Genomic DNA, 20,182 nt, shown 5'->3' on the forward strand with positions numbered 1-20,182 from the left:
TCAGCTAACAGACCATGGCAGGTATATGGACAGAGCACATTCCACTGAATGAGGGAAGGAGTTAGGGGGAAAAAGACCAAATCAAAATTGTGGTCTTCTCAATTTCTTTCCCAGTTATAAAACGGTAACATTAAATGTTTAGATTTGATCCCTTTAGCCTCCACAAAATAACTGCCAATCATTTCAAGGTAGTGTAAGTGGCTGGGGTGGAACTATAAAAGCCCCTGACCACCGGGGCATCTCTTCTGGACAGTCAGAGAGAGAGCAGTGCACTCCAGTAGCCAGGGAGGAAGCCAGCCTCCTCCAGGCCACGCCCCCTACGTCACGGGAGGCGGGACGACGGGCGATTGGCAGTTCGCGGAACCACGGCGGCTCCGGAACCCTGCCGGGAGGGCAGGAGGAGGCGGTCGTGGTTTGCCTCCGGCTTGGGCGAGGGAGTTTGGGGGCTGTCTTCCGAGAATTGATTTTCGTCCCCCCTCCGACCTCCCCCACCCGCCTTCGCGAAAGCAAATGGCTGGCGTAGGAGCGTAACCCGCTGGCACTCTTCGGATTTGTGCCGGGTTTTTCTCTTGCACCGTGAGAGTCGCGACCGTCATGCTGTGATGTGTGCCGAGGGAGGAGGAATTGAGAAGGGTGAGCGAGCCAACCCCTGGCACTGTCTGCCGTTTCACTTCTCACCCTACTCCTCGCTCCCTTCCCCTGTTCCTCTCCCGCTTCCCCAGTAACTGCTTTCAGGTTTGGTGGAGGGTCTCAAAGGGAGATTTTAGGGCTGTTGTTGAGTTTGAAAAAAAAAAGAGAAACACATCATTTTCAGTCTCTTGATTTTTATTTCAAAAGAGGAATTATTTTATCTGTTCTGAGTGCTGGGATTTGTGAAAAGGCAGATTATGCGCGCGCGCGCATACACACTTTTGTCACCTGGTGAAATGGGACCATTTAGGGCAGTTTTGGCTTTGTCTCAAAGGCAGCGAAGAGCATGGGGGTTGAAGTTTTTTAACCCGGTAAATAAACAGGGTTTGTTCCTTAGGAAGGAAAAGGTGTTTGTGCTGAAGTTTGCTCAGAAATAGTTTTCAAAGGAGTGCTGTAAAAAAACCCCGCGTTCCCCGCACACACTAACTTGGCAGATATAGTTTGGAGCATCCTTCCTCTTACGTTGTAAAACATAGTCATACTTTAGATGTACAGCAGAGAGACATCGGGTTGATTAGTGAAACCTTCCGGTTTGGAGCATCGAACCTCTGTGACTTTAACAAGAATATATTTAAACTACCCTTAATTATAAAGGCATGCGAAGTCGGCTGTTCTACAGAATGTTCCCTCAATAAGACCACAAAGTTTCTTCCTGCTTCTTTCCATGGTAGTTCTTGGCAAGGAGAAAACTGTTCTATACTCTGAAAGCAAGCCTCTGACTCTGATCAGCCTGGAGAGATTGATCCACAAGAATAGGGTGCCTTATCCATCAAATGATTGCTGTTATCAGAAAGCTCCAGAGGAGACAGTAATTTTTATACTGGGCTAGGTCAAATTTCTGTGAAGAGTCCCATCATCAAAACAAAACAACAACAAAACACTTTGGTTTGTTAAGAGCAGACATGTGAAACATCATCACTTGTAAACTCATTCAGTGCCGCAGAGTGAGCCTGCACTCCAGCTTACCCCCAAGAGATAAATGTCTGCTCCTTCTGGACTCTTCGCTAGTCTCATTACGAATACATATTACATACCTACATGGAAATAGCTTGTTTTTATAAAAATGAGATCATACTGCATATATTGAAAAACAACTAGGCAACATTCACAAAGTTTTAGGGAGTTTAAAAAATGACACTAACTGCTAATTTCATGCCTGCTAAATTATATTAAGAAATGGAGCATCTAAGCAGTCTAAAATGGGATTTCAGAGGTGCCTGGGTGTCTCAACTGGTTAAGCATCTGCCTTCAGCTGAGGTCTTGATCCCTGGGATCCTGGGATTGAGCCCTGTGTCAGGCTCCTTGCTCAGCTTGGAGTCCGCTTCTCTCTCTCCCTCTGCCCCTCCCGCTGCTCATGTGCTGGTGCGTGCCTGGGCTCGCACACACGTGCTCTCTCTTTCTCTCTCCCTCTCTTTCTCAAAATCTTTAAAAAAAAAAAAATCCCAGGTTTCGGGAATGCTTGACCTTCCCATAGCAAGAACCAAATACTTTTCAATGCAATTACTTAGTGAATCTAACTAGAAATTGAGTAGGATATTTTTTATTTTGATGTCATTAAAATGAAGGAAATGACTCATTGGTTAGACAAACTTTTTACAATCAGTTTTTAAAATAAGAGGTAAAAAATGTTCGCATATTGAAGGCTTCAGTACATGATTTAGTCATTGTCTGATCTAGTTAGAAGTAGTCTTTTTAATGAAGGAAAATCAAAGGACATGCTCCCAAAACCCAGGGTGTTGGTGAAGATAAATTTAATCTCTTGTCCATGCTTGAAAAAAATGGAGAATCTGTTGATCAACTCTTGGGATAATAACGTGCATGCTGGGTGCTGTCACCATTCCTGGGCCATAGTTGAGCAGCTTTCCTTAAAGCTTCAGGAGAGGGCTGAAGTGAGTGTATTTGCTTGGAGACATTATTCCCTTCCTATTATCTAAGATGGACTTAATACTTCACTTCAGAAATTATCTTAGCCATAGAAACAACAATTTTCATGGAAATATAGCACTATTAGAGTAAGATGTAATAGTGGTACTAGTTTCGTAGAAGAGTTGTGGCCTCCATGGAATCTTTCTTTATGCTTCTAAGTGAAGGGTATATTCATATAACGATTTGCAGTAGTATTGGAAAATGTATTAAAACCTGTACATCTTTGTAAGCTTTGACTCAATAATCCTGGGTCTAGAAATACATACCAAGGAAATCATCTGAATTTTATAGGAAGATTTATGAACGTGTTCATTACAGTGTGTCTGTAATATGAAAAAAAAACAACACATAATAAAGCCCCTGTAGCAGAGTTCTTAAATTAATGTATTGTATATCTATGTTGATAAAATTCGGTTTCAGAAATAGTTTTGAAAAAATTTCATGATTTTGACAGATCCTTGCATATTGAGTAAAAAAGCAAAATTTAACACTATTATCTTGAATTTGTAAAATATAATTTTGAAATATACCATTTTTTCAAATGTTAAGTCCTTACTACATGTCAGGCATTTTTTCGAAATTAACAAATCTTGGACAACATTGAACAAGATTGTTGTACTTCCTGTTTGCCTACAAGTTCCTGTTTGTATCAATGGATATATTCACTGACATATATGAAAAAGAAATTGGATTTCGAGGTGGTAGAGTTACAGCTTTTTAAAAATATTTTTCCTCATATTCCCAAATCTCCTACAAGAACTATTATTTTTATAATCACAAAAATGCTGTTTTAAAAAATATTGCCAAGAAATACCAAAACTGAAATTAAAACTCTAAGGTCTACATTTTATATACTAGTAAACCCTTTCAAAAGATAGGATAAAACACAATGAGAGATAGACACCCACGTGAAAAATTATGCTCAATGAAAAAATAAGCATAAATGGGCACGCACAAAAGGGAAAAATGGGCTTTTTTTAAGGTTGAGAGCAGAGGGATGTTTCCTCCCTCTGTTCGGAGAATACTCAGCAGAGCAGTAAGTTACCACATTTTTACACATCGCATTGACAAACATGGAAAGCCAATCAAAATGTGTGAAGTTGTTGGGAAGGAAGGCTTTTTCATGACATGGAAAAATGTTTGTGATAGGAGGAATGAAAAGTTACAAAATCTTACTTTTGAAAAAAAAAATCCAATCTATGCACACGAACTACTTTATTGGTGGAGAATAAACCAAATGTTAATGTTACTTATGTGTGGGTAGCGGGGTTCTGGGTGGTTTCTGTTTTTTCTCATGGTATTAATCTGTAGTTTCTAAAATTTCTATGATATATTTTCGTTATCAGGAAAAACAAGTCACTATCCTAATAAAGCAATTCTTCCTAGAACGAAGAGCACATAGATGATAGTCGTTTTCCTTTTCTTGCATAAAGCCTCTGTAGTCTCTGTGTGGGTAATCCCATGTCAGGTATGTTGTCACAGATGATATTAACTGGTGAAAACATTTGGATTATAAGGGAAATCCCAAGATAAAACTTATTCTAGTCACATTCACTCTTCTGCCCCCAGCTGTTTTCTGAAATAATAAGCAGTGTTGGACTGATGAAAGATTTATTCCTTTTCATTTCCTGTTGATCACATCTGCTTGGGGCCCAAGCCACTAGGCTTTAATTAAACACTCCCTAATTTCCTTTTCTAAAATCTACTTACTCCATTTAAGGCCTTTCTGAATGAGGAAGAGGAGGGTAATATGACTGTTTTTCTTTTCTTTTTTTTTAAGATTTTATTTATTCATTTGAGAGAAATACAGGGACAGAGATGGAGAGAGAGAGAGCACAAGCAGGGGGAGCTGCAGAGGGAGAGGGAGAAGCAGACTCCCCACTGAGGCGGGAGCCTGACATGGGGCTCCATCCCAGGACCTGGAGATGACTTGAGCCAAATGCAGATGCTCAACCATCTGGGCCACCCAGGCCCCCTACGACTGTATTTCTGTTAGCAAAACAAATTTGTAAAATTTCAACTCTTTATGTAGGAAAGGCAATAAGAAAATCAGAGTCGCTTAAGGGAAAGAAGGTGAAAATCAGTTTTAAATTATCCAAAAATGTTGGGGCACCTGAGTGGCTCAGTCAGTTAAGTGTCTCCTTTTGGCTCAGGTCGTGATCCCAGAGTCCCAGGGTGGAGCCCCATGTCTCTTTGGCTCTGCTCGGCAGGGAGTCTGCTTCTCCCTCAGACCCTCATCCCACTTGTGCTCTTTCTCCCTCTCTCTCTCTCAGATTTTAAAAAATTATCCAAAAATGTTGTGAACTCTTTTACTTCAAGTTATTGTTCTCAAAATTTGCCCTATTTAAAAACATTCTCATTTCCCTTACAGGCTATAACAATACACTGAACGTTATAGTTAAAAATCTTAATTTATAAATCCTTTCTTCACTGAAGTCTTTCCTAAAGAGGTGTTGTCATATGTTTATCACAAAGATTCTGTCTACTTACCCATGATGCCCTTCAGCTGACAAAACAACATTTCTGCTTTGCCAGGTTAGAAAAATGCCTGATTCTGGGCTCTTACTATACTTCAAAGGTTCCTAAACCAGGGACTGAGAGAAAAGTGAAATATTTTCAACGGGGCTATAGAATTTTATTTTACTATTTGTTCGTTTATTTGTTTGCTTGTTTAGAGAGTGAGTGGGGTGGGGGGAGGGAGTTTGGGGGTGATCAGGGGGGTGTGCAGAGGGAGAGGGAGAATCTCCAGCAGCCTCCTAATGAGTGTGGCACCAGAAGCAGGGGGAGGGGGGCCTCCATTTCAGAACTCTGAGATCATGACCTGAGCTGAAACCAGCAGTCTGATGCTTAACCCGTTGAACCACCCAGACACCCCGGGAAAATGGAATTTTAAAAAATACTTCTTACTCAGAGTCCTGTACTGTCTTCCCTCTCTCATATTGTAACATTTCATTTAAGCTAAGCTAGTGCAAAAGAGGGAATATCGTGGTCCCCAGTGCCCAATTTGTCACACTTTTGCCTGCTGGATTTAGGTCATGGTCAAGGGGGACAGGGTGTTGCTAGGGATGTGTGGACAGATGCAGTATTGGTGTTAAGGATGCAGTATTGGTACTGGGCAGAGGACAGGAGGTATAGTGGGGAATCAGAGAGTGGTTCCGGCCAGGTTGTTACCCTGTTGCCCTTGCCAGCCATTGGTGCTGTTGTTGTCACAGGGGTGTGCTCAGAGTTACCTTTGGAAATCTCTAACGATACCACTTCTCGGTAGGTTACTGGTCAACTGTGTTCTGAAGCACATTGCTCCCTTTTTCCAGTCCAGTCTCCCTACCCTTTCCGCTCCATTCCAATGTGTCTTTCAACTTCTTGCAAAGAAATCCTTTAAATGCCCATTATCACACCCTCACAAATGTCTTCGATCATTTCCTATTTCCTTCAAACTAAGTATAAATTCTTCATCATAGAAAAGGTAAAAATCAGTTTTTCATCTACAAATCTCTCCTCTCAGATTGTAGACCTTTCCCGAAGCTCATTTAACATGCTCTCTCTCCCCAGAAGCCTACCCTCCACTCCCTATCTGTCTTCCAACCTCAGTCATGTCTTCTCATAGGTCTTTCTGCTTTCTAAATTTTTTTTTAAGAATTTACTTATTTATTTATTTCTCAGAGAGAGAGAGAGAGAGAGAGAGAGCGCGAGCACAAGCAGGCAGAGGAGGCAGGCAGAGGCAGAGAGAGAAGCAGGCTTCCTGTTGAGCAAGGAGCGGATGTGGAACTTGATTCCAGGACCCCAGGATCATGACCTGAGCTGAAGGCAGCGGCTTAACAGACGGATCCACCCAGGTGTCCCACTGCTTTCTAAATTTTGATACTGTATGATTACACCAGTGTTACCTTTTTGTTGTTGAATTATGTTGACCTGTGCTGGGCACTTTTGTTCTTTTTCCGACATACCCAGCATGGTGCCTAAAAGAAAGTAAAACAAATGAACACTAGAAGGTAAGCTCCTAGGAGGCAGAGATTTTTGTTTGTTTTAGTGGTTAATATCAGTTGTCACTTCATTAAAAATGATTTTGGGGTCACCTGGGTAGCTCAGTTGGTTAAGTGTCTGCCTTCGGCTTAGGTCAGGATCCTGGGGTCCTGGGATCAAGCCCCATGTGGGTGTGGCTTTCTGCTCAGCGGGGAGTCTGCTTCTCCCTCTCCTTCTGTCTATTGGCAGCTCGTCCTGCTTGTGCGTATATACGCTCTCTCTCTCACTGTCAGATAAATAATTAAAATCTTAAAAAAAAAAAAAAGAATTTAAAACCTGACCTTCAATTCTTTGTTCCTCCTCGCTGACTTTAATTTTCTGAGATATAGAGCAATGAAGGTGATATTTGAAAAGTATAATGACTTGTTTTTGAGATTAAGATTACTTTTATGTCTGGAAATGTATATGCCCTACTTAAGTATAATGTGTTTTACTTCAACGATTATCTAAACTTTTTGCAGATTTATTTATTTATTTATTTATTTATTATTATTTTTTTTTATTTGACAGACAGAGATCACAAGTAGGCAGAGAGGCAGGCAGAGAGAGAGGGAAAGCAGGCTCCCTGCTGAGCAGAGAGCCCGACGTGGGGCTCGATCCCAGGACCCTGAGACCATGACCCGAGCCGAAGGCAGAGGCTTTAACCCACTGAGCCACCCAGGTGCCCCAGATTTATATTTTTTTAAGTAATCTCTATACCCAACATGGGACTTGAACTCACAACCGCAAGATCAAGAATCAATCAAGAGTACCATGAGTACCAATCAATCAATCAATCATGCTATACCAACTGAGCCAGCCAGGTGCTGCCCCCCCCCCATTAAACTTTTTGCAGAAGACTATTTAAATTCTATTTCACAGGGCACCTGGGTGGCTTAGTGGGTTAAAGCCTCTGCCTTCGGCTCAGGTCATGATCCCAGGGTCTTGGGATTGAGCCCCGCATCCGGCTTTCTGCTCCGCACGGAGCCTGCTTCCTCCTCTCTCTCTGTCTGCCTCTCTGCCTACTTGTGATCTCTGTCTGTCAAATAAATAAATAAAATCTTTTAAAAAAATTCTATTTCACCTAATTTTCATAAAGAAGACAATGTCCCATAGCTACCTGGGCATTTAAGTAAGCTATCTTAAAACTTAGCCACCTACATCTATGAGATTTTTAGTATTGGTCTTTTGTCTAAAGAAAACCTGAATGCTTGAGGTGGCTTTGCAACATTTTTAATTACGTTCAAGATTTCTTGGCAGGGGCACACATATTTGGCTTTATGATGAAGCTTATATTCTCACTTATGTTTCTGTTGTCCCTGACATAATATCAAGTATTATTAGTATGATACACGTGCTGCTTGTGGACTTGGACGTGAATATCTTTTTCAGAGTTGAAGCAGCACGCTTGTCTTGCATTTTATAAAGTTGTTCTTAAAACAGAAACTTAAAGGATTGTATCTTTTCGCTGAATCTTAAATGTAGAAGCAATACACTAACTTCCATGTATCCTTTTCTCTACCATAAGCATTTGGCTTTGTGATTGACGTTGGACATGTTTAGTAGGATTAGTTTTAGAATAATTTTTCACTAAAATAGTGATCTCTTTCTTAATGATAAAGTAAAAACGTATTTTCATAGGAAAAAAACGTATTTTCATAGGTACAAAAAATGTTTAAAAGTTATTTATTAATTACCATTGCAAAATAACCAGTGTTAGTAGTTTAAAAATTTATTTTTTATATATACATACATATATATATGTATATATATAGTTTATATAGTCTATAGATGAGTTCATACTGGTATATAGGTCTTAATCATGGATTAAAACCTTATAAACCCAATTTTTTAAAAGATTTTATTTATTTGAGAGAGAGTGAGCGAGAACTCATGAGTTGCAGGTAGGGCAGAGGAGAGGGAGAAGCAGACTCCCCTACTGAGCAGGGAGCCCAACACAGGGCTCAATCCTAGGACTGTGGGATCATGACCTGAGCCAAAGGCAGATGCTTAACCCACTGAGGCACCCAGGCATCCCACCCCCAGACATTTTTTTAATAAAAACTCATTTGAATACTTTTTGAACAGCTCTGTTGTATTTCCATTTAGGTATACCACAATTTTTTAAATTAACATATAATGTATTATTTGCTTCAGAGGTACAGGTCTGTGAAGCATCTGTCTTACACAATTCACAGCACTCCCATAGCATATAACCCAGCCACCCTATCCCTCCCCCTCCACCCCCCAGCAACCCTCAGTTAATTTCCTGAGATTAAGAATCTGTTATGGTTTGTCTTCCTCCTCAGTCCCATCTTGTTTCATTTTTTCCCCTCCCTACCTCCCACAACCCCCTGACCTGCTTCTCAAATTCCTCATATCTGAGAGATTGTATGATAATTGTCTTTCTCTGATTGACTTATTTCGCTTAGCATAATACCCTTTAGTTCTGTCCACATGGTTGCAAATGGCAAGGTTTGACAGCTGCATAGTATTCCTTTATACGTATATATACCACATCTTCTTTATCCATTCATCTGTTGATGGACGTCTAGGTTCTTTCCATAGTTTGGCTATTGTGGACATTGCTGCTATAAACATTCGGGCACACATGCCCCTTCAGATCACTACATTTGTATCTTTGGGGTAAATACCCAGTAGTGCAATTGCTGGGTTATAGGGTAGCTCTATTTTCAACTTTTTGGGGAACCTCCGTACTGTTTTCCAGAGTGGCTGCACTAGCTTTCATTCCCACCAACAGTGTAGGAGGGTTCTCCTTTCTCCACATCCTTGCCAACATCTGTTGTTTCCTGACTTGTTAATTTTAGCCATTCTGACTGGTGAAAGGTGGTATCTCACTGTGGTTTTGATTTGTATTTCCCTGACGCCCAGTGATGCTGAGCACTTTTTCATGTGTCTGTTGGCCATCTGGATGTCTTCTTTGCAGAAATGTCTGTTCATGTCTTCTGCCCATTTTTTGATTGGATTATTTGTTCTTTGGGTATTGAGTTTGATAAGTTCTTTACAGATGTTGGATATTAACCCTTTATCTGTATGTCATTTGCAAGTATCTTCTCCCTTCCATTGGTTGTCTTTGGTTTTGTTGACTGTTTCTTTTGCTGTGCAGAAATCTTTTGATCTTGATGAAGTACCAGTAGTTCATTTTTGCCCCCTGCTTCCCCATTTCCTTACATCACACACAAAAATAGACTCAAAATGGATGGAAGACCTCAGTGTGAGACAGGAATCCATCTAAATGCTTGAGGTGAACACAGGCGGCAACCTCTTCGACCTCAGCCACAGCAACTTCTTCCTAGAAACATCGCCATTGATACACCACAATTTAACAATTTCTCTTTTTCCGGACACTTGGATTAGTGCCCCTTCTAGTGCTGAATTGATCATCTTTCTGCTCAGGGCCAAAAAGGATGAACATTTTAAGGAATAGTACCTTTTGGCTCCAAAGAAGCAAAGAAGCAGTCTAGATTACCCCAGCACGAAATGAAAGCTTGCTTTCATTGAGCATCATGAATAAAGAAATTCTTTGCTGTATTTAGTACCAAAAAAAAATATTAACTCTGCTTTAATTGCTTTTTTTAGGTTACCGGTGAAGTTGGAAGTTTAGGCTACTGGTGAAGTGGTGAAGTTTTTTTTTCTGATACTGCTTTTATAAGATATCAATGTAAAAAGTAGGCTATTGTGAGAGATAATAGGACTAGTTAGGATAAAAATGACATAGGAGGGTAGATCCTCCAAATGAGCTGTAAAAAAAATTTTTTTTAAAGATTTTATTTATTTATTTATTTATTTGTCAGAAAGAGAGAGAGAGAAAGCACACAAGCAGGCAGAGAGGCAGGCAGAGGTGGAGAGAGAGGCAGGCTCCCCGCCAAGCAAGGAGCCCGATGCGGGACTCGATCCCAGGAGCCTGGGATCATGACCTGAGCCAAAGGCAGTGGCTTAACCCACTGAACCACCCAGGCATCCCGAGCTGTAAAAATTTTAAGATAGATACACATGTGAATAAATTTTAGTTAAATGTAGTCTCAGCACGCTATCATACAAAATTTTAGCAAACATAAAATCTTGTATTCAAACTATGACTTAGGGACGCCTGGGTGGCTCAGTTGGTTAAGCAGCTGCCTTCGGCTCAGGTCATGATCCCAGCGTCCTGGGATCGAGTCCCGCATCGGGCTCCTTGCTCGGCAGGGAGCCTGCTTCTCCCTCTGACTCTGCCTGCCACTCTGTCTCCCTGTGCTCTCTCGCTCTTTCTCTCTCTGACAAATAAATAAATAAAATCTTTAAAAAAAAAAAAAAAAAAAAAAAACTATGACTTAAATCATTTATGACATGTTTGTAAATAATGTGCAGTTTAGGAATTAATAAAAGCCTACATATATATGAATGAGTAATAAAATGGAATGGAGAGAACAGGTCAGTTATTTTATGTGACTAATTTGATGTATAATAATGAGTTGAGTCAATGTCTCTGAATCTCAGTTTTCTTGTGTGTAAAGTATTTAGTTGGATTTTTAAAATTTTTTTCCAGCTTTAAAATCATGAATTTTCTATTTAAGTTGCTAAGCCTTATCCTCTTTAAATACTTTTACTTTAAATAGTTTTCACAGAACTTCCTCCTTGAGAGTTTTATGACCGTGAGATTCAAATCCCTCAGCTATATTTCTTAGGGTCTGTCTGTTTTAGTTCCCTTTTTTAAATGTTCATTTTTTAAAAGATTTTTTAAATTTATTTATCTTAGAGAGAAATAGTATGCAGTGGGGAGGGGCAAAGGGAGAGGGAGAGAAATTTTAAGCCGACCACGGGGAGTCCAGTGTGGGCCTTGATCCCACCACCCTGGGGTCACACCCTGAGCTGAAACCAAGAGTCACACACTTAACCGACTGTGCCACTCAGGCGCCCCTTTATTTCCTTTTTCATGTCTTCTTGTTGCATAATCTTGTTAGTGGTCATTTTAGGGTTCCATGTTTTAGATCTTTTTTTTTTTTTTTTTTTTTTTGAGGGAGAGAGAGTGTGTGTGTGTGCAAGCAGGAGGGAGGGACAGGGAGAGGGTGAGGGAGAATCTTAAGCAGGCTCCACGCTCAGCACAGAACCCAGTGTAGGGCTCAGTCTCACCACTGTGAGATCATGACCTGAGCCCAAATCAAGACTCGGATGCTTAACCGAATGAGCCACCCAGGTACCCCTACATGCTATAAATCTTAATATGAAATTCTAATAACTTTCAATAAAAGATATAGTGAGATCATGAAATAACTAAGTTTTTATAATTTGTGGAGGTGGTATATACAGGATTGTTACGGGTATTCTGGTTTTCGCTGCGTATCTGAGGGGAGTGGCTCCATTCATATGTTCATTCCGCAAATACATATTGAAAGTCTACTCTGTGCCTGATAACTTTTTAGGCCTAGTTGCATCAGTGAACAAAAAAGATAGAAATTCCTTCTCTAATGAAGAGGAGAGACAAGAAGAGCCAAAATACAAAAATAATTTTGTGATGTTAAACAGTGATGCAAAAGTCCTATGAAAAATAAAACTGGGAAGGAGGACAGGGATTGCTGGGGGGTAGGCTGTAGGGGGTGGCGTGAAGGAGGGGAGGGTAATAGACTGGAGAGGACTTTGGGAGGCAGAATCATGTGACCCTGACAGCTGTTCTCATAATTAAGATGAGAACCTCTGGAGCGTTTTAGATTGTGGAAAATTCGGGATGTAACTTGGGTTTGAACTGGACTAGGTAATGGTGGCAGTGGTGGTGCCAAGCGGTGAGATTCTGGATACATTTTAAAGGAAGAGCCAAGAGAATTTGCTGACTGACTCTATGTGGGTTTTTTGTTTGTTTGTTTTTCTGAGGGAGAGAGCAAGCATGAGCCGGGGTGAGGGGGAGCAGAGGGAGAGGGAGAGAACCTTAAGCAGACTCCAAGCTGAACACGGAGCCTGACTCAGGGCTCCATCTCACAACCCGAGATCATGACCTGAGCCAAAATCAAGAGCCAGATGCTTAACTGGCTGAGTCACTCAGACACCCATAGATGTGGGTTTTGAGGAAAGGACAGGACCCCAGGCTGAATCAGAGGATCTGGTGGGTGACTGAGGATCTGGAAGGGTGGGATGGCCATCACCTGATAGGGCTGATCTGTGGAGGAAGCAGTTTTGGGGGGAGCAGCACAGTTCTGTTCATGTTATGGACATGATGGGCTGCCTCATTGGCAGTCAGATGCATGAGTCTGGGGTTTCGGGATGTCTGGGCTGGAGGACAGTTACCTGGGGGGAACCTGTAGAAGTTCTGGTTTGATGACTTTGGTTTCCTCAGTACAATGGAAACAAGGTCCTCGGCAGGAGGTAAGTCAGGAGGGAGATAGGGCAGGTGAGAGAAGGAGGTGTGAAATACTTGTCGTGACAGTGGGAAAATGACCAGAGTGGAAATGCCGTGTGCTTGCAGTTAGCATGTGTGGCCAGTTCCTGATTCATGGTCAGTAATTGAAAGTGACACTGATCAGGGAGGTTATGTGTCTGTCTCCAGGTACTTCCCACCTGTAGGTACTACCACAGAGTATAAGAGGGATTTAGATATAACTGATTTGGATACAACTAGGGTGAGAGTCTTGCCAAGAAAGGAGAGCAGAGTTAAGAGGTAGAGAGAATATATATGGAAGTGGTAACAGAGTTGACCGTAAAATTGAAACCGAGTAAAGGGAAGTGAGGCCATGCATGAAGGGGGGCAGTGAAGGGTCGTGGTTTAGTTGCTTACAGGTCCCTGTGGGGTCAGAGAGTTCTGAACTCAGGTTAAAAAGGAATCGTTTAACAGCAGCTTTTATTTGTGTATACTGAATCATGTTTCAAAAAATGTAAAGAGCTTTCTGTTGGATGTATCAAATGAGTATTTTTTAAATGAAATACAAGTATTTGATTTGTTAACTTAAGTTCTTCATACGAAGTATATCTTCAGCTCTTTCTTCCCTTAAATGACGTCATCTCACTTTTTTAATACTAGTCCTCTTCTTTCTTCCCATTCTTGTGTTCTTTGGTAGGCAGCCAGAGGCTATGTGCCTTCTGCCAACTTACTGCTCAGTTGTCTGTGTCCTTTGTCAGAGCTACAGTAGCCACCAGGGCTCTCAGTCCATTGCAGTACTTGGATTAGGCTGGGGTAGTCAGCCACTCACCAAGCTGTGTCCCTTGGGTGAGTTTCTCAACCACTCTGAGCCTCTGTGTTTTCAGCCCTCTATGGGGATCATAATAATGCACTTTGTTGTAAAGATTAAATTCATCATATATTTATTCCCAGCACAGAGCTCAGCTTGTCTTTATAAATGGTAGACAGTGTTATGATTTTAGGTTTATTGGAGGAATATTTTGCTAGCGTTGAATAATCAAATCTCAAAAACACGCTATTGTGTCATTTCAGTGACATCTATTTTAGGAGTACTATCTAGAAAAACCAATGTCAAGACACAGTATTAAAGATCGTTATCATTAATGTTTGACACGTGTGTGATTTTTCTACTTTAAGAATAGACAGAGACATATTGGGAACTTGCCATGAGTATGGGTTAGCTTTTTTACGTTTCCAGTAACAAAGGGACATTTATACAACTGCACCATTTTCCCTGCCTTTTTGCTAGCTTAAACCAGTTTGAAGCCGAAGCATCAACAAAAGGTAAACTCATTTGGAGGTGTTGTCCCTTCAAGGGAAAGCTGAGATACATTGAAGAAGGTGGTAAAGATGTCCGTGTCTGAATGTGTGTCCATGTGTGTTTTATTCTTACATGAGAGGATTGAAGAATGTCTTTATATTTAATGTGTTTGGAAACATTAAGAACGGGTAACTCTTCCCAGGATAAGACCGTGCATCTAGGTACCACACTCATATTTTATATGTCTCTCTTCATTCAAAATAAACATGATGTATTTGAAACTTCTGATTTGACTCTTCAGCCGCAGTGATATCAATCACATCACTTCTTGCTATGGAGGGTTCCTTCCCTCGGTCTCAGTGAGAGGCCGCTGCTGTGATGTAGAATGGTATCTTTTGTTTCTGTCTCCCCAGCATCAGCCTCCATGTCTGCTTTTCAGGTCACGTTGGATGAATGAACTTGGCTTAAGCGATGTTTTTCTAGAGGTACATAAGGGCTACGTGCTTGGTTAGAGTTGGCCTTTTCCCATTTAGGGCCCTAAGAATGACAAAACTATCACAACAATGTCTTCATTTATGGTAAAAATGAAAGATACTGTGGGTTCATTTTTTATATGCCTATACAGCACCTCCCTTTCATGATAACAATCGGCAATCATCCAAAGTAATGACTTCAGTTCAATGTTTTGGCTCTCGCATACATCTGAAACAAAGAACATGAACTTCTACTGGGGTTTTAGTTCAAGAAGTTACAATTAATAGAAACTATTAAAGAGCACACAGAACTCCAAGAGGACTTCATTTGGCAAATCTGATTCCTCCCGCCTGCTGGAGAGCACTGACAATTATGAGACTTTGCTATTCAAGATCCAGTTTTCCCACTAAATAAATTGACCCGTGTCATCACCAAACCCTATTAGGTATATCTATAACTGTCCATATTTTTCCAAAGATTATGTGGGGTGATGAAAATCCTTTCTCCTTTTCAATCAAAGGAGAGTAGTTAGTAAAGGAACCATGCCAGCATGTCCCTTTTGCAACTGATGCAACAAAGAAACCAGCAGTGATATCAAATGGTGCATCATTTTTGTCATCGTTATTACCTGTCAGATAAGGAATTGGTCTCCTTGAAGGCAATAAGCCTCTAATAGAGCATTGGGCAGAGAGGACCCAGAGTAGAATAAGCCCCAAATTTTATCAGGGCTCACTGTGCCTCAGGGAGAGCTACCTCGGACATCTAGGTCAAGGAGACCTTCCTGTCTTGAGTCTACTGAGTCTACTATGAAACAGTGCCTTTTTTTTTTTTTTTAACTGACCCTGTTAGATAACTTGTCTTTCTTCCAAGGTCTCAAGCATATAACAACTTTGATATTTTGTTAGGGTTTTCTCATTTTTCTCATCTTGATTGAGAAGAAGATTGGAAGTCTGTCAAGGTCAAGACCTATTTTTCTCCCTTGCTGAGCCTATGGAAATGTTGGCTGAAGCTGACCATAACGGTATTAAATCCATAGAAAGAGTCAGTGCTGTAGGTCTCATCCCCAACTTCTGGGGATTTTTGTGTAAACTTAGACCTTCACAATTTTAGGTAATTCTAGCCTTGGATGAGAGTATCTGCTTGCATGGGCTGTCAAGTCATTGGTACATAGCCTTGGTCTGTGTATTTGGAGGAGATGGGCTTGCCAATGACAGGAGGAGTACCAGATAAAGTGTTCACTCTTAATTTCAACTTTACATTTTGAAATAAAGTGATTTAGTAAGAGTAGTGGTTCTCAAAGTATAGTTCAAGAGCAGCACCAGCACTACCCGGAACTGTGTTAGAAACGCAAATTCTTTTTTTTTTTTCTTAAGATTTTGTTTATTTGAGAGAGAGCGAGAGAGAGCACAAGCAGAGGATAGAGGGAGAAGCAGGCTCTCTGCTGAGCAGGGAGCCCAGTGCAGGGCTCGATCCCAGGATTCTGGGATCACAAGCTAAGCTGAAGGTAGACACCCAACCGACTGAGCCACCCAGACACCCCTAGACCTGCAAATTCTTGAGCCGCCTCCCCCCACCCCAGACCTGTGGAATCAGAAAGTCAGAGGTGTGGCTCAGGACACTCCAATGCATGCTGGAGTTTGACGGTCACAAATACAGCATCCTGAAATGACTGTACATAAGAATGTTTTTCTCCTTCAGACAAGTGAGCTCATGTGTATATTTCAAGTTAGTTGTTGGTTGGTGATGACCTCAGAAATTTTTAAATACTAACTGGGCCCCAGGGAATTCATTACCCCATATTTACCTTTGGTCATCTGCCTTGCTACAAACTTTTCATTAAGTATTCATTAAGGGAAACAGGGTTTTTGAGAACTGTTTGCTTTCAAGTACATTTGTGTTCAAGAAGGAGCAGAGTGTGATATGTTATTTTAGGCACACTCTGTTATTGAAGTATTTTGGTTTTTTGATACCTTCTAGAAAAAAAATAAACACTAATTAGAAATAATGTGGTTTTAAATGACCATATTTGTTTTTAAAATTTCTAAAGAAGTGTATTGTACAATTGGAGAGGCATGACTTTGGAGTAAAACATTGCATGCCTTGAGTTATAAAACCTTAGGCCTTTTATTTCTTACTCTGAAAAGTGGAAGTCATAATGACATGGGGAGTGTATTTCATGAATAGTAATCATTATAGAAGTGTTCGTTCTTATTTTATTTATGTACTTATGTATGTGTTTATTTTTGAGAGAGAGGGAGCATGCGTGGGGTGGGGCAGAGGGAGAGGGAGAGAGAGAATCTTAAGCAGGCTCTATGCCCAGTGTGGAGCCTGACACAGGCCTCAGTCTTCCGACCCTGAGAGCATGACCTGAGCTGAAATCAAGAGTTGGATGACTGAGCCTCCCAGGTGCCCCAGTACTTACTTTATAAGCAGTACTTTGTTTATATTTCTTTATTTCTGACCTTAATTAATTTTGTGACTCAAATTGATCTCTTGTAGATTTTAGAACTTCATGTTTTTTTGTTTGTTTTGTTTTTTGTTCTTTAGCTTGAGTAGAATATTGGCTCATGTAGCATCATGCAGAACTAATGCTTAGGGCAACATGGAGCTGTTTTGTAGCTAACAATTATAGATTCTCCTTTCAAAAACTTTATTTTTTGAAAATTATCAATACATCTTCATTGTGACAAAGAGAAGAAAGCAAAGTTCATCTTTTACTTGTTTTGTATTCTTACCATAACCAATATTCATAGCCTTGTGCGAATTATTCTGTACTTTTATTTTTTGCAAATGGATGTGAACATTGCATACACCCAGACAGTTTGTGTTATTATGTGAAGCAAATCCAGGCCAGGCCAAGTGCAGATTCAACAGCACAATAAGAAGTAGAGGCAAAGCCTCTGGATAGCCCTTAGTTAGTGACCTGTGTGCCCTTGTGTGCTCACAGGGCCCCTCTTCCAGCCTAAGAATTTGAAAATGCAGTGGGCTTTTGTTCCAGAATCTTGTGAACTGGAAGGTTCCACATTCCTCACAACTGACAGCACTACTAACTGGTGCTGTCTTCCTGAGGGACTGGGAAGGTGATACACACACACACTCCCGCTCATGTGTGTCCTAGACCTTGTGTATGCCTTTGCGTATTTCGGTAGGTAGTTAAAGTGAAATTTCAGCTGTGCTCAAGTTGTCATTCTCACCACTCTTTGAACCCGGATCAGTCATTCTGGTCTGTACCTCATTCGTTTTTAGAAATGTTTGATCATTCATATCCATATTTCTCTGTCATTTCCTTTTTTCCCCCCTCAATATACACAATAGTCATTGATCCAGGTCAAGGTATGAATACATATTTTTAGTAGGTATATAATATTCTGTGATGTGGAAATGTCACAGTGTAGTCAGCTGTTCCACAACTGAAGGACTTTCATGATATTTCCAAGATTGTTACTACAAAAACCAAACCAAAAAAGTAAATAAATAAATAAACGAATCCCAAACTACAGTATGCATTCTTGTACATATACCCATACCAATAGGTAAGATTCCCCAAAATGGAATTGCTATATCCATAGTTATATGTATTTTCAGTTTTCATAAATATTATCAAACTTTTTTTGGCGATGGTGGTGGGGAGATTGTAACAATTCACTTTCCACTGCCAGAGGGTTGGTTTCCCCCTATCCTCACTAGCACGGACTATAAGAAAACTTGTCTAAACAAGAGAGAAGTTACAGTTTTGTCCAGCTGATAATAATAAAAAATATCCTGAATTTTCTTTAACTATATTTACTGTAATTTTTACATTTCAGTTTTCAGTCCACCTGGAGACTTATTTTTTGAATTAAAAATTTATTAAAATATTTTTAAATAAAAATCTATTTTTTTTAAATGTGCTGTAAAGTAGGAATGTAGCTTTCTGGTTTTCAAGATGGAACCATTTATTCTAGGCATGTTAAGTCACTGTTTTTCCACTGATTCGAAATTCTGTGTTTGCCAATTAAGTTTCTATTTATACAGGGATACACTTTTAGACCCTCGGTGGTAGTTTTCTCTTGCCATCATTGCAATCACAATTTAGTGGCTTAGAACAACCCCAGTTCATGAGTATAGTTCTGCAGATCGGAAGTCCCAGTACAGTGTGACTTGGTTCTTTGCTCAGGTCCTCAAAGGCTGAAATAAGGATGTTATCCAAGCTGAGTTCTTTTTTTTTTTTTTAAATTAAATTTTTTATTTATTTTCAGTGTAACAGTATTCATTGTTTTTTCACCACGCCAAGTGCTCCATGCAATCTGTGCCCTCCCCAATACCCACCACCTGGTTCCCCCAACCTCCCGCCCCCCGCCCCTTCAAAACCCTCAGGTTGTTTTTCAGAGTCCATAGTCTCTCATGGTTCACCTCCCCTTCCAATTTCCCTCAACTCCCTTCTCCTCTCCATCCACCCTTGTCCTCTATATTATTTGTTATGCTCCACAAATAAGTGAAACCATGTACTTGACTCTCTCTGTTTGACTTATTTCACTCAGCATAATCTCTTCCAGTCCTGTCCATGTTGCTACAAAAGTTGGGTATTCGTCCTTTCTGATGGAGGCATAATACTCCATAGTGTATATGGACCACATCTTCCTTATCCATTCATCCGTCGAAGGGCATCTTGGTTCTTTCCACAGTTTGGCGACCGTGGCCATTGCTGCTATAAACATTGGGGTACAGATGGCCCTTCTTTTCACTACATCTGTATCTTTGGGGTAAATACCCAGCAGTGCAATTGCAGGGTCATAGGGAAGCTCTATTTTTAATTTCCTGAGGAATCTCCACACTGTTCTCCAAAGTGGCTGCACCAGTTTGCATTCCCACCAACAGTGTAAGAGGGTTCCCCTTTCTCCACATCCTCTCCAACACACGTTGTTTCCTGTCTTGCTAGTTCTGGCCATTCCAACTGGTGTAAGGTGGTATCTCAATGTGGTTTTGATTTGAATCTCCCTGATGGCTAGTGATGATGAACATTTTTTCATGTGTCTGGTAGCCATTTGTATGTCTTCATTGGAGAAGTGTCTGTTCATATCTTCTGCCCATTTTTTAATATGATCATCTGTTTTGTGTGTGTTGAGTTTGAGGAGTTCTTTATAGATCCTGGATATCAACCTTTTGTCTGTACTGTCATTTGCAAATATCTTCTCCCATTCCGTGGGTTGCCTCCAAGCTGAGTTCTTACCTGAAAACTCTGGGGAAGAATCCACTTCCTACCTTCCAGGTTGTTGGCAGAACTCCGTTCCTTGCAGTGGTTGCACCTAAGTGCAATGGATTTTCTTGCTGGCTGTCTCTAGAAGGCTGCTCTCAACCCCTGGAGACGACCAGTAGCCATTCTTTTGCATTGTCTTTAATTTGCTGGATTTTCTTGTGTTTTTCCATCAATATTCCTAAGTGACATGGGTTTATAAATTTTTGTGGCA

The 20,182-nt window shown here is 40.7% G+C and overlaps 1 protein-coding gene across 1 annotated transcript in view; it reads left to right on the top strand.

Moving 5' to 3' along the window:
* The first annotated feature begins 352 nt into the window (after nucleotides 1-352).
* ATP10D (ATPase phospholipid transporting 10D (putative)) overlaps nucleotides 353-20,182 on the top strand; it is a 103,999-nt gene continuing 84,169 nt past the window's right edge. Inside the window, exon 1 of the mRNA XM_080796926.1 lies at nucleotides 353-633. The gene's annotated coding sequence lies outside the window, so the exon portion shown is untranslated. The remainder of the gene's footprint in view (nucleotides 634-20,182) is intronic.

Source organism: Martes martes (assembly GCF_963455335.1).
Source record: "Martes martes genome assembly, chromosome: 2".
NCBI classification, from domain to species: domain Eukaryota; kingdom Metazoa; phylum Chordata; class Mammalia; order Carnivora; family Mustelidae; genus Martes; species Martes martes.